This window comes from Panthera tigris, chromosome D3, assembly GCF_018350195.1.
Source record: "Panthera tigris isolate Pti1 chromosome D3, P.tigris_Pti1_mat1.1, whole genome shotgun sequence".
Lineage (NCBI taxonomy): Eukaryota > Metazoa > Chordata > Mammalia > Carnivora > Felidae > Panthera > Panthera tigris.
Window position 1 is genome coordinate 53,862,445 of NC_056671.1, and position 15,815 is coordinate 53,878,259.

Here is a 15,815-nt window from a genome sequence, read left to right on the forward strand (position 1 = left end):
GTATCCTGAAGAATATTGCCTCTTCCCAAAGGAATGTCATCTCTAAGCTGGTACCTTAGCTTCACCTTTGAGAGACTGCTCTAATGTTTGATCAGGCTGGCAGGTGCTGGATAATGATGTATGTGACAAGAGCAATGGAATCCACGGTCATGTGCTCACTCATGGCTCCTGTGCCAAAAAGTGTCCCTTGATACAAAATAATAAAACAGGATAGGACAGGAAAAGATGGATGTGTCAGTTCTCAGCAGAGAAAGCAAATTTGCCCTTCCTCCACCTTTTTGTTCTTTTTGCCCTTAATGGATTGTATGACGCCAACCAACATTTGGGACAGTCATTTGCTTTACTCAGTTCACCAATTTAAATGCTAATATCTTACAGAAATCCCTCACAGACACACCTAGAAATAATGTTTTACTCACTACCTGGGCATCCTTTAGTCCAGCCAAGCTGACACATAAAATTACCTATTACACAAGAGCTTCCAGAGTACTTATAGCTTCTTGCTCATCAGGTCTGATTAACATGATCTCAACAATATAGGGGACCAACGTGACATTCTCTGGAATGTTGAAGTGGTCCAGGTCCCCTTAGATCATATCATGATAAAGGGCAGGACAGCTGTAGGATAAGACCATGAATATAATCTGTTATCCATCTCAGTTAAGTCTCAACTTCTGATTCTTCTCTTATGAAGAATCCCTTATAGAAGGGATGAATTCACTAGCATATTCAATATCAGAAGCTGACACTGGAGTTCCACCTTGGTTAAGTTTGTGAAAGTCCATTTTTATTTGCCACGATCTATTGATTTTTTCTGAGAGCCAAACTGGTAAAATAAATGGGGGTATAACAGTTGAACTAATCTCTCTATTCTCCCCAGGATGTGTCATGATTTTTAGGTTGTGTTGGCAGAAGCTAGGGAATAAGTTGGACCCAGAGACTTTCCCAGGATCTTTTTAGCCTCCTCATGCCACAGAATTGATAGGGGAAGAGGTAGTTATTGTCAGAGAGAGAGAGGGCTGCCAGATGTCAAGGTGGTTGACTAAGACAATGAGCCAAACTGAAAGTAATTAAGACTTTATTCACTTATTCTGATAGTATAAGCAAGAGGCTAAACAGGAAAGAATGACAAGGTCCATTGTTCCATTTTCCCCATGGAGGGGCACTGGGCAACGGTCAGACATATCGGTGCAGAGGGGGTGACACTGTGTCACTCTAGGGAGCTGGAACAAAAAGCTCTTCGGGCTGGGGGCAGACAGGGAGGAGAGGGGGAGGGGCTCAGAGTGGAAAAGTATTGAATACTGGGCAAAGGGGAGAAAAGTGTTCAGGGCCCCCTAATAAGGAGGTCTTGGCAGAGTCTCCGGAAAAATTTCTCAGCCAAGACCTGCTGCAGTTTTTAAAAAGGCTTCCAGCTGGAGGCTCCTAGGCTAGGAGTACACGTCTGTGGAAAAGCATGGTGGGCTCAGGGAGGGGGGCGGGGCTTGGCTCTGAGTCCCAGACTGCAGCTACCCCGAGAGGCTGCAGTGCCCTGCTGTGCACCACCTCTGGTGCCAGAGAGTAAGTAGTTCTTCCACCCACAGGCCTGCAGAGAGCATCCTTGTAATTGCCTTTGGTTCAGCCTGAAAGATCCCACCTAGGATTTTGGTCCTGTATGCCTGGGCAATTGATTACTGGAGAAAATTGGTTGCTACTGCATCATGGAATAGGACTACGTCTGGAATCCAGAGCATTTACTTTTAGGGGGTTTGCACTCCTTTTTTGCATAATATTCCATTTCCCAATAGTCTTACAGTGGAAAACTGAGACAAATGAATAAAGGCAAGACCCACAGAAATGAAGGTTTGGGTCACCCTACCAGGTCAAGATGCCCATCGGACTGAGGTGCTAACAGAGACATGGAATGAGTAGTGGAAGAAAGCAGTTACCATCACCAGGTTAAACCACGTGTGCCTGTGTGTGTGTGTGTGTGTGTGTGTGTGCGCACACACACACACACACACGCACACACACACACACACACACACACTAGCAGCAGTTATGCTCCTGCAATGTAATTGGTTTTCTCTCTGCTACTTTACTGGAAAAACACCTAGTAGAGGCCAACATTTTTTGTTTAATGTTTATTTATTTTTGAGACAGAGAGAGACAGAGCATGAATGGGGGAGGGTCAGAGAGAGAGGGAGACACAGAATCCGAAGCAGGCTCCAGGCTCTGAGCTGTCAGCACAGGGCCCGACGCGGGGCTCGAACCCACGGACCGTGAGATCGTGACCTGAGCCGAAGTCGGATGCTTAACTGACTGAGCCACCCAGGCGCCCCAAGGTCAACATTTTAAGTTCAGATGGCAGTATGAGAGAGTTGACTGCATCCTGCCACCATTTAGTAACTGACAGTACTCTGTGTGTACTGTTGCTTGAGGACATAAATCTTTCAAAAGGATGAGGGAGAAGATACTGAGGGGCCAAAAAAGGTATATTTTGCTAGATATCTTCCATTTGTTCCTCTACGTCCACTTTCCACATCTTTCTATCCTACTCTTTGCTCCTGGAGACAGCTCTGTATGGTCTACACAAAAAAATCCCTCCTGCCTTCTGGTTTCTGATTGGGTTTGGCCAAGGAGGAAACCAGGCAGGAGATGGGCTAAAGGTAGAGGGGAGTGAGGTGAAGGTATTTATTTTTTCAGCTGTTTCCTGCAGGTTTGCTTAGGTTGGTGGTGACCCTTGACCCAAAGTCATTACTCCTGTCAAGGGCATAGCTCATTTCAAGGTGGTCTCTCTCCCACAATACTCCCCTTTGGCTTTCCAGTGGCTGCTCTCTCCCCTCACCCTTCAGCCCTACAAGTAGTAACAACTGTACTGTTATTATACTGTACTAGTAACAATACTGTTACTAGTCCCTGGGTACTGAGTGACTTGTGATGTTTTCCAGTATCTTGCCCGTGACTTTGTAAACAGTCCTTTTGTTAAAACTCCCTTGAATTAACCTAGTGTGTGCCTTGTGTTTTGTGTTCAACTCTAATTCATAAAATCTATCCCCACCTCACCTTTTAAAAATTATTCTGAGCCTGGTGTTCTCAAGTCAAAACCTTTGAAGTTATTCCTTAATAATGATAAATTAATAGTGATAAATTAACTGTGAATATTCCAAGTTGATATCATTTATGACTATTGTGCATCATTCACTAAGATATTTCCTGGCTCACTCCCTTTAATCAAGTGACCAGATGGCTCCGGGGGATATTTCTGAAAGGCAAATTGTAGCAAATCCCTGCTGTCCCTGAAATCCCTCATGGCCCACCTTCACATACAAAATGATGCTGATACTCCTTGGCATGCTGCATTAGGACCACTGTCCAGCCTATTCTGGCACAGTTTTCCCCTACCCACTCTACCTTCCGGTCAGAATGAACTCATAGTTCCCCCACTGGAGAGTCTCAGCACAAGTAGCTGACTCCTCTCTGCTTTGCAAGCCATTTCTCCTCTTTCAAGTCTCAGCTCAAGAGTCATCTCTCCCTGCAAACTTCCTTCCAGCACTCTGGCATGCTCCTTCAATGTCTATGGTCTCCTTCTTCCTTAGGCTTCAGAGAAGCTGGTCTTTTTATAAATCATCTTTCCTCTGAAGTAAAATCTTCCCTTCTCCACTTTGATGCAGTCATTTCCTTTGAGTTGTTGTAATTCTTAGTTCTTTTCCCTATAGAAAATCTCCCTCATAAGAGGGAAGAGTTCTTCCTCTGAAATTGTCATTGTACACTAGAGACCTGTAGTAACTTAATTCTCTGATTCCTGGCAAACCCTCAAGAAATCTTTGAGTAGATAAGTTACTAGGTTGGAGGATTAAGCCACACACTTATTTTAATATGCAAAAAGTAAGCAAAACATAATTTTATTCAATTCCAGAATCTATATAAGGTAAATAGAATTTTGCATACCATCACATATTTCCTATGAATTAAGATGGTCTGCTGTCTTTAAAGTTTTATTTTTTTATTAAGAAATTTTTGGGGGGCCTGGGTGACTCAGTTGGTTAAGTGTCCAACTTTGGCTGAGGTCATGATCTCACAGCTTGTGGGTTCAAGCCCTGCATCGGGCTCTGTGCTGACAGCTCAGAGCCTGGAGCCTGCTTCAGATTCTGTGTCTCCCTCTCTCTCTGCCCCTCCTCTGCTTACACTCTGTCTCTCTCTCCTTCAAAAATAAACATTAAAAAGAAAAGAAATTTTTTAATATATACTTTTTTTTTATTTGAGAGAGAGAGAAAGCACGAGCGGGAGAGAGGGCAGAGGGGGAGAGAGACAGAATCTTAAGCAGGCTCCACACTCAGCATGGAACCCAACACGGGGCTTGATCTCATGACCCTGGGATCATGACCTGACCTGAAATTAGGAGTCAGAGGCTCAACTGACTGAACCAACCAGGTGCCCCCTAATCTGCTGTCTTTAAAACCTTAAAATTGGATAGAAAATAATAGTCAACTTAGGTCAAAATAAAGTCAGGTACTTGGTTTGATTTTGTAATCTCTTAAGTTATAATGTACAGCATGCTTACAAAAACATGGAAATCGGTTTGATTTTTAATTTAGGTTTTAGTAGGCAGCAGAGCTAGAGTTAAGGGTTAAATATTGCTTTTGGCCCAAGACGGCATCCCAACTGTAAAAAAAAAAATCAAAAGCTGCAAATTATAATATATGTATTTGGATACAAAGAAAATTAGTGTATTCTTTCTTTTTACTCAAAAGACATAAATAGGATCAAAAAAAAAAGCAATAGGTACAGTGTGTGAGAGCTCTTTTGAAACATTATGTTTTAATTTTCTCTTCAAACAAGCTTCTGAGTACTTCCCTTGTATTTTCATGGACAAGATTAGGAAAAAAGCAAAACAGATGATTCATTATATGTGATTTGGAGTTTTTAGGCTTCACCATAAGATTAATTTGGCTTTTAGTCTAAATAGCTAATGCAAGGGCAAATCTAAATAAAGAAATGTACTTACATTAACATCTTTTCTTTTCTTTCCATGTGATTTGAAAAAGTGAAGGAGGCTGAATTACATGCTGGAATTCAGGGGAAAAAAACGTCAATTTAACTCAGTGCCATCATTCAACACGATGTCTGTATTATAGAGAGAACAACATATCCTACCCTACCATTCTATTCCAAGTAATATTTAATTGCTTTCTGAACCTCTTCCAACTTCAATTAGTGTTAATTTAGTGTGTAACTAAATATATCACCCTAAAATAATTAGGAATGGTACGTTGTCCTCCATAACATATGTGGTTTGTATTAGCAGCCTTGGTTTGCAAGAGTCTTAAATAGGGAAATAGACGAAGAATCTATTTTCTCAATATGATCTATTCTCAGCCATCCATATACACACATGCACACACATACATGAGCTTAATTAGCAATTGATTCCTTTTGTCATTTTGGGAGCACAGGCTGTTATTGGTTATATAGATTATGGTTCAAGTGCCTTGGCATGATATAGCAGACCCTCCATGATCTGACTTCTGCTTCATCTCTGGCCTTGCACCCCACACTCCAATTCCAGTAATGTGACATGTTTTGTTTGGCTCTCTCGCACTTCTGTGTTTTTGTTTTTGTTGTGCTACCTGCTAAAGTACCTTCCAACTGAGCTACAGCTGCTCACATTTCCAGGCTCATTTTCAAGTGTTAGCCTGCTAGATATTTTCTATCTGCTCCTCCAATTCTTCTTCTTATCCTTTCTAACTCATCTGAGTGCCCCAGGGGTTGATGTGGGAAGTTTCTTCCATCACTGTGCTCCCCTGGGCTCCAGCTTGCAATTGAAGTTGGCCAGTGGGAGGCGGCTCTGACTGGAAGATTAGAGGGCAGGAGGAGGGGGAGGTCTGGATATTTATTCCCTCCACTTCTGCACACTCTCATCCCTGCTGGACTGTGGTTTGGCAATGGCTTTGCTCTTCTAACCAATGCCGTACCCCCACAGCTCCGACTCTCACTTGTTATTGGAGACAAACCTTTCCATCCCTTCAGGTCTATGGGTTTAATACTTCCGGACACTCTTGTTCACCCTCAGGACTTCATCCTTGTTGGTTCTCTTAACCTTGCCCTTACCTCTGTGAATAGTCCTTAGAGTGAACTGTTCTCATCTACACCTTAGAGTGTGCTACCTCTCCCTGGGACATTAATACAGTTAGCCTCTTTTTATACTAAAAAATTATTTTATTTTAGAGAAAGAGAGCATGCAAGCAGGAGAGAGGGGCAGAGGGAGAGAGAGAGAGAGAGAGACAGACAGAGAGAGGAAGAGAGAGAGGGAGAATCTTAAGCAGGCTCCACACTCGGTGCAGAGCCTGATGCGGGGCTTAATAACACAACCCTGGCATCATGACCTGAGTCGAAATCAAGAGTCTGACGCTCAACCAACTGAGCCACCCAGGAGCCCCCAGCTAGCCTCTTTATGATGCCATCTCCTGGGATAGAATTGAAGTTTTGTGCTTTCACTCAACCCATTGCAGATTTATATTACACAACCTGGCATACCTGATTGTACCATTTCCTAAAAAGCTTATTTCCTTCTATAGTCAGAGGAGTCCCTGTCAACATCACTAGGGTAAAATGCAGTGCCTTGCACATATTTGGTCCTCCTTAAACATTTTTTAAATAAATTGATAAATATTATGAGTGGTTGGTGTGATTGTTAATAAAGCATGTTTTTGAACATATATCATCTCATTTAGCCATTATAATAATTCTCCAAAGTGGGATTAACATCTTCCTTTTACAGATGACTAGACTGAACCCTAGAGAGTATAAATAGTGCAAGTAACAGTAAGTGAAAAAGTAAGCCTAGGTCTTTTTTTATTCCAAAGCTTGTTCTTGTAACCTTTAGGCTATAATGCCTGAATAGTGATGAGTTCCTATAGAAACCGATTAGAAAGCACTAGAAATATTTTTGAGTGGCTTCCTTATATTTTCCAAGATGTCCCAATCTTCATTTTGACCCTTGCTCAAAGGCAAATGCAATGTGTTAACTACATTAACAGAATTGTTCAGGCAGCTGTGGAATGTTAATCTTGTGGTATTATATGTGAATTTTGAAAAAATCAGTGGAAAAAGTTCAATACAACTTATACATTTGACTCCCGATTTTTCAAACTTATTATTTAATTTTACTTGGGAATGCATAATTCTTTTGCCCTAGTGGGAAGGGTGAAATGGGATCGATCCATCAAGGACTAGGAGGGATTGGAGAATAGACATAATCTGGTTGGAACAGATTTCATTCATGGAATCATAGTAGAAAACCACCCATTTTATACCCATGCCAAGATCTACCAAGACAACAACGCAAGGCTACTTTCTTGACCGTCAGGATCCACAACTAATAATCAGTCACTATATAATCATAAACAAGAATCATTCTAAATACATCTATTTGTTCTTCAAAATGTGAGACAATTGGACACTTTAATTTATTTATTCAATACGTATTTATTGAGTGTCTACTAGAGCTAGCTGTTTCTAATGCTTGGGAATCATCAGTGAACAAATAAAAGATCCTTACCCTTGTGGATCTTGTGTATTTTCATGCAAATGCATTCTGTATATATGGACAACTGAAGAGAGCAATTTTCAAAATTATAGCCTATCCCAGGGGCTCCTGGGTGGCTCATCTGGTTAAGCATCTGACTTCAGCCCAGATCATGATCTTGTGGTTCATGGGTTTGAGTCCCCATCCAGCCCCATTGTTAGGCTCCACGATGATAGTGTGGAGGCTGCTTGGGATTCTCTCTCTCACTCCTCTCCAACTTGTGCTTTCTCTCTCCCTTAAAAGAAATAAATGAACTTAAAAAAAAGAATTATAACCTATCCCAAATTTTATTTTTTATTTCCAGAAAAATTTAAAGAACACAGAAGAAATCCATATAAAATAGCTAACACAAAATGCATGTGAGTTGTCAGGCATATTTTACACATATTAACTTATTTAATCTTTGTAAAAGTCCCGTGACACTACATTCATTCCCATTTTAAAAATGAGGAAAATGGGGTAGGGAGAGGGTGAAAAAACTTGCCAACATCACGCATATTTGCCTCTAGCACAGTTGGAACTTAAACCCAGGTTCTGTATCCTCATGGTCTTTGTTCTAACCCACCATATGATTCTGTTTTGCTGGGATTGACCTTCAGCCAAAGCCTCACAGAAGTTTTGATATGGATTTAGATTTTATAAACTCATTCAGTAGAGTATCTCATTCATTTCAGGAATCCCCCCAAATAAGTACTTTCAGAAGGGAATAACTTACTGCTTCTAAGACAGCCTGAATAGAAATATGTTTCTGGTAGCTTATTCTATCAGGTCCTGGTTCTATCTTGAAAACTCTATAGAAGAATATCATTCCTTTCTCACATGACAAATGCTTTCACTTATTGGGAGGCAGTCATCATTGCCCATCCCTTTCCTAGAGCCCAACCTTTTGACACCTAACTCTTTTTTTAGGTTAAAATTCTTGTTCTGCAGTTATCTAGAAGCAAAAATGAAAATAAATTGAATGATGAAAACTTTCGGCCATTTCTTTCAATGTCATTTCCAGTGTTGCATCAGAAACAGGGTGGGGGGGGAAGCAATCCACAAGCACAACAATAAATGAGGTATATGATTTAATTCTGGATATTACAGGGAGGCTTAATGAAGCAGAGAAGTGGATCTCTAGAAAGGAGAGATTAAAGTCTGGAAAAGAAGTATACCTGTCTGGGGATTAAAAAACAAACAACTTTAAAAGGTCAAGGAACTTAGAAAGGAAGCTCATAAAGGTAACATTTGGACTCCTAAAGTAGCCGAAGATGAGAACATTTAGCTGAGAATGGACTTATTGAAATAAAATGTTGACATAAGAAATCATTACTTATGACTAATTACTACGGAAATTGTAGAAGAACTAGATTTGGTTTGTATTTCAGACCCTCCAGAGTATGGTTACTTCTGATAAAATAATAGGTGTGAAAATGCATTAAAAAGTTGGTAATAACTGTATAGCAATTTTATTTTTTTCACGCAAAATTTTAATTTAGGTAGAGCAAAAATTATCTTTCATAGCACATAACAAGACTAATGAAATATTAAAGACTTTTGCTTCGAACTCAAGCTTGAAAGTTACTTGGATAAACCTGAATGGGTAAAAATGAGACACATCTGTGTGTCTAAATATTTTTCAAATATTAAAAAAAAAAAAACAAAACACTCAGTAGCACAAGAAATCCCAAGGAGAAGATGAGGCAATCTAATGGTCATCTCGTTCTTCCAAATTGAACCTTAAAAAGTATGTTGTGGGGCGCCTGGGTGGCTCAGTCGATTACATGTCCAACTCTTGATCTCAGCTCAGGTCACATGTCTCATGGTTCATGTGTTCAAGCCCCAAGTCAGGCTGTGTCTGTGCTGACAGTGTGGAGCCTGCTTGGGATTCTGTCTCTCCCTCTCTCTGCCCCTCCCCTGCTTGCACCCTTTCTCTCTCTCTGTCTCTCAAAATAGACACATAAACTTGAAAAAAAAAAGTATGTTGTGGCTGAATTAAAATGAACTATGACTCCATATAATAAGGTGTGAAGCTTTGATCAGATACAAAAAAATTATTAGAATTTGAATGATTACTATACGGGATCATTTATTCACAAGTCTAGAGATGAATAAGGGAACAAAGAATTCTCTTCAGGTCCAGTTTGTTTTGCTACAACGTGTGTCTCTGACTGAGAATTAACAAAATTAACTCATATGGGATGGGTAAATAGGGGAATGGTGTCAACAAAATGCTGGGTTCTCCAGGGTTTATAGCTTTTCTGAGCACATTAATGCTTTGTACTTCCAAATAACAGCAGCTAAACACAAAGCAACAGGGTTGAAAGCAGCAAGCCATGGGAGGTGCCCAGTTTTGCAATTTCATACCAAGTTCTCTTGCTCTTTGGCTGTGTGCTGTCTTAGGAGTGTTTTTTAAGAGTGATTCTTTCCAATTTTTGTGCAATTTATCTTGTCTCTACAATTTATATCAGCCTTAACCCTTCCCCATACCCATGTCCCTCAGTCTACAATCACTTTTTCTTAAGGTGGCATCTTATATATTCTGTAGCATTATTTTGTTTATCAAAAGCTTGGCATGTCTTTTCAATCGCGCGATGTTTTTAAAAGATTGTTACCGATCCCATTAGTTACCAGACTACCCAGTTTTGAGTTTTCTGCCTCTATTTCCATCTCCCCCCTACACCTTGTTTTATTTAGTACGCTGTTTTGTTTCCGGTGGGAGAGTCTGTTGTGTGAATGGAGGGCTCCGTCCTTGGATTCCCCAAGAGAAGATTGAAGTGGGGATTCGCGCTTGAATTAAGAATTAAGACAGCCATAAGGAAAGTAGCAAACACAAAGCAGTTTATTAAAGCGAAAGTACAAGCGCAAGGTGGAAGATCAGATGCAGGTTTCACAAGTGGAAACAGTCCCTAGGTTGTTCTGGGATTGGATATTACGGGGTCTCTCTGGGCTGGGAGAAGATATGACACCCGATGGAGGCTGCTTCCAATTGTTTGAGGGAACTCCTCCCACAGGCTGGGAGGTGTAGTTTTTGACCCTACAGGGTTTGTACGGGAACCATCATGGCAGCCTTTCTCCATGACTGGCGGGTGGGGGTGGGGTCGGATTTGACGTGTTAAAATGAGTCTAGATGTTACCCTATGGCAGCGGTGGAAGAGGAGAGCGCCTGCTCTGTACCTGTGGCTCTTGATCTGTCAACCCTGAAGTCTTGGAAGCCACAAGGTCAGAATGTCGTGCGCTGTGCCGCGGGGTTTTAATGTGTAGCGTATTTATCATCGTCCCTGCCCCCAGCTTATGTACCTGTCATTCTCCTTCAGGGATTTGGGACTCTGTGCCAGGGAGTTCCTTCCACTGCTAATGTTTAGTGTCACCTAACAGTTTTAGAGGATGTGAGGTTTTTCAGGAAATGCCTTTTAATTTCGTGTCTTCACATGGCCTCCCTCCTAAGATGTCTATGTACTAATCTCCTCTTCTCCTAAGGACACCAGTCTTGGTTTAGGTCCCACCCATATGACCTCATTTTACCTTAATTATCTCTTTAAAGGTCCTGTTCCCAAATATAGCCACATTTTGAGGTATTGAGGATTAGAATGTCAACATACGAATTTTGAAAGGAACACAAATCAGCCCATAACCATACACGTATCTATAAATCTTTTTTTGTAGCCATCCATATCTATCTTAAACTGTTAAAGGCACATGAGTTCATACTTAGGTCTTCAACTCAAGGAACTTTTAAAGAAAACTAATATTAAAATAATTATAAACTCACAGGGAACTGCAGAAATAGTACAGAGAGGGTCTAATTTGTGGTTTCATCCAGTTGCTCCCAATGCTTATTTTATTTATTTATTTATTTATTTATTTATTTATTTGAGAAAGAGAACGTGTGTGCGCAAGTTGGGGAGGGATAAGAAGGAGAGGGAGAGAGAGAATCTTAAGCAGGCTCCATGCCCGGCTCAGAGCCTGATGTGGGGCTCCAGCTCAGGACAATAAGATCCTGATCTGAGCTGAAATCAAGAGTCTGCGCTCAACTGATTGAGCCACCCAGGCGTATGCCCCCAATGGTTATATTTTAGATAACTATAGTATAATAATAAAATTTAAAAATTAACATTGGTAAAATTGGGGGTTGTAGCTGGACACCATTTTACCATATATACTGATTCATGTAAACACCACCCAATCAAGACATAGAACCATTCTGTCAACACAAGGTCTTCCTCCTGCTGCCTTTTATAGTCACACTCCTCACCCTGCCCCCCTTCCTCATGTGATCTCTAGTTAGTGGCAACCACTAATGGCTTTTCCATCTTTACAATTATGTTGTTTGGGGACGTTACATGAGTAGAATCATACATTATGTGACCTTTTGAGATTGATTTTTTTTTTTTTACTCATGGATCATCCAAGTTATTGGGTATATCAATAGTTCATTGTTTTTTATTCCTGTGTAATATTCCACAGTAAGGATGGGCCACGATTTGTTTAACCATTCAAGGTTAAGGGACACTTTGGTTGTTTCCAGTCTTGAAAAATTATAAATAAAGCTTTTTGAACATTAGTGTACAGGATTCTGTATGGGCATAAATTTTTATTTCTCTGGGATAATTTCCAAGGAATGTGATACTATTTGAAATATAATACGTGGAAAGGGGTGCCTGGGTGGCTCAGTTGGTTAAGTGTCCAGCTCTTGATTTCCATTCAGGTCATGATCTCATGGTTCATGGGATCGAGCCCCATGTTGGCCTCTGTGCTTTCAGTGCAGAGCTTATTTGGGATTCTCTCTCTCCCTCTCTGCCCATCCCCTGCTCACACTCTTTCTTTCTCTCAAAATAAATAAATAAACTTAAAAAAAAAAAAAAGATGTGGAGAGAAGTGATATCACATAACAGTGCAACCAGTAGAGTGATCGTCATATTCATGAGCTTGCTAATTACTCCATATGGCAATTACTCTGTACACTTCTGATTTCTGGCTCTACCCTCTAAGATATCTTTATTTTTACTTTTTGTGAAATTCACATTGTTCTCTTCCATCATTCTTTCAAAGCTATGGCTAATGATGATGAATATGCTTGTGGGCTTACATCAGAGATTTTCAGGGTGGAGTCTGGGAACCCTTGAGAGTCTCAACAATCCTTTCAGGGAGTCTGTGAGGTCAAACAATTTTTATAATAATTTGAAGATGCTATTGATCTTTTCATTCCCTTTCTTTCCAGAGGCTACATGATGTGTGATGACGTTATTACTACTGGAATGTGTGCTTGTGTATTAAAATTTTCTGTTTTAATTCTTATACTAGATTGATAGATGATACAGGTATAGACATAACCTACATAAACAAAAGCTTTTGGAGATCCTTAATAATGTTAAGGGTGTAACATAGTTCTAAGACCAGTTTGAGATTCACTAGTTTCCATTATTTGTATTAACATTTCTGGTTGTTCTGTATACCTTACCAGATCATAAGCTCTTCGATGGCAGAAAGTATATTTTTGCAATTCTTTATAACTGTCAATAGTGCCCTACAACAGTGATATGGGAACACAAGAAGTGATTATAAATGGATGATAAAATGGAGATGTGATTATCAGGTAATAATCTTGCTTTTCTGGGACATATTTATGAGATATAATTTAAGAAAGAACTGCCTCCTTAAGCCACAAGACAACTTGCATCCTTAATTTTCAGAAATAGACTTCATGGTTCTATTTAAAACAGGGCCTTGGGCCACCTCTGAGATGGATCACAAGTAGATTTATTTGGATAGGGGTGATGGGAGAAAACTGAAGTGGTTTATCATTTGCCAAAATATCATCCTCTGTGGAGGAATAATAATAGTATAACTTTGAATAGTTTCCTGCCCCGCCACATACCCTTACACCAGGAAGAAGTCATTTTTCATAAAAATAGTAGATTAAAGGTTTTGCTGTGGTTTTCAAGGGTAGAATAACAACAACCCTTTCTTTCTCAAGATTCCCATAGGCTGCCCTTTTAATATGGAAGGACACAATTAGAATTGGTATATTGTACACCTGAAACTAATGTAACACTGTATGTTAACTACACTGGAATTTTTTTAAAAAAGAAAGCCACAATTAAACATATTGTAATTTAGCTCTTATTTTGCACTGGATACTGTATTTTTTTAATGTAAAGATGAAAGCCAAAATTCTTATCATAAATAGATACACAGTTTAATACTGATTTAATTTTTGAATCCCCAAAACGGAGCTTTAAGCCCCTTCATAGAACCCTTGATTCTACCCTCAAAGGAAGGTGTTTGCCCTGGGACACTCACTTTTTCCCTAATATGACTAAATAGGCTCCAGTCCTCTTATACTCCCAAACAATCTAATTTGTAAATAACAAAATGGCAGAACAACTCTAAATAAGAACATTTGGACAAACCTATCCTAGGTACTGAGAAAATGCTTATACCAACCAAAGATACATGAAGTGATAAGACATTTGCGATCTTGGTGTATTTGAAAGCTACAATTTGACAAAGCATTCTATTTACCATTATTTAAAGGGATTTTTTTTACAAAGAGAAAAATACATTTATGTGTGGTTTTAAAAATGCTACATGTCCAATTCTGGAACTAGGAGTCCCAAGTGGAAAAGCTAGTATGACAATCTTCACTTGACCTCTATAATATAGAATGTCTCTTCTTTATTGTATAACTTAATTCTTTTTATTTCTCTGCAATCCATGTATGGCCCATCTCCTTTCTCCTGTTACAGTTCTTGCTTTTTAATTAGGCTAGTGCATGCTAATGCACAGCTGATTGTAGGGGAATATTTTAAGTTTTATTTTAACTACAATACAATAGTCTTGTGCTAAATATTTGCAAAGGTCAAAATTTTTTACATGGAAAAGGCACTTGCATGGAGAATGAAGGATATATTGAGTAGCTTTCCATATACCTAGCACCTGGTGTGTGTCTAGTGATTGAAATAGGAACATGTGTTGAAGTTCTCTTATGATACTATTATCAGTTTATTCAGTTATACATGTATTGTGTACATTACTTGTGCCAGGAACAGTGTAAAGGATAAAAAGTTAGTACGATATTTTTGCCTTCAAATACCTCAGAGTTCAGAAGAGGGGACCTATTTCTAAGCACATCTTTTCAATATACTACGATGGTAAGAATGGTAGTGGCATGCATAAATACTCTGAGAACAAACATTTGGGGCTACCTAACCCAAACTCAGGGAGTCAGGGATGGCTTCAAACATGAATTAATCCCTAACTGAGTAACAAAGGAATTCATGTCAACTGATGAAGAGAATGGGGAGGAAGGGCAGCGCAGGCATAGAGAAAGCCAGACTAAAGGCTCAGAGAGGTAAACAGTAGAAGAGCATCAGTAGGACTGGGAAGGGGCCACCTAGAGATAGGAGGGCCAGTAAAGATCCTTAAGGGGCTGAAAGTCCATCTCACTGGTCCAGGATGGAAATGTAAGGATAATGACAAGAAAGGGACAGACAGGACTTACTTTCTTTGCTATTCTTCACCCTTGAGAAGGACCTCAACACCTGCAGTTGACCTTGGGGCTGGCTGTTAATCCACTGGGGTCATGGAAGAAGGAACAGTATTCAAATGAAGTGTTAGTGATACACTTGAACCCCTTGGGGCATGGGCCTTTCCTCTCATCTATCTATGTACCTACCCCACATAGAAGCCATAGTTACATCAATATCAAAGATCCCACTGGAATGCTCCTCTTGCATGGGGAGAGTGCCCTCTCTGGATCACTTTCCTTTTGGTTTGTCTTCTTCTGGTGGTTGCTTTTCTGCTGTTGCCTGCCTTCATTCTGGTAATTCTCTCATGCTTCTGCTGCAACAAGGAACACTCAGACAAAGCATTTCCCCCAAATGTAGCAACATGGGTGGAGTTTAGGGGGGAAAAGGGTGGAATAATTTGTTTAAACTTGCTTTTGGGGGTGCCTGGCTGGCTCAGTCAGTGGAGCATGTGACTCTTGATCTTGGAGTTGTAAGTTCAAACCTCATGTTGGGTGTAGAAATTACTTAAAAATAAAAATCTTAAAAAAAAACACACACAACTTGCTTTTAATCTAGGCCTAAATATAGATGGACAAACTGATTCTCCAATATGGTTTGGGCAAGATCCCCACATAAGAGAGTCAATGGGTGTTTGGGATCTCACTAGTAATAATGAATGTGTAATAGAATCTTATTTCCCTGCCCTATGTTCCATACACTCTTGAAAGAAACAAAGCAAAATTTTCCCTTCTTTACCC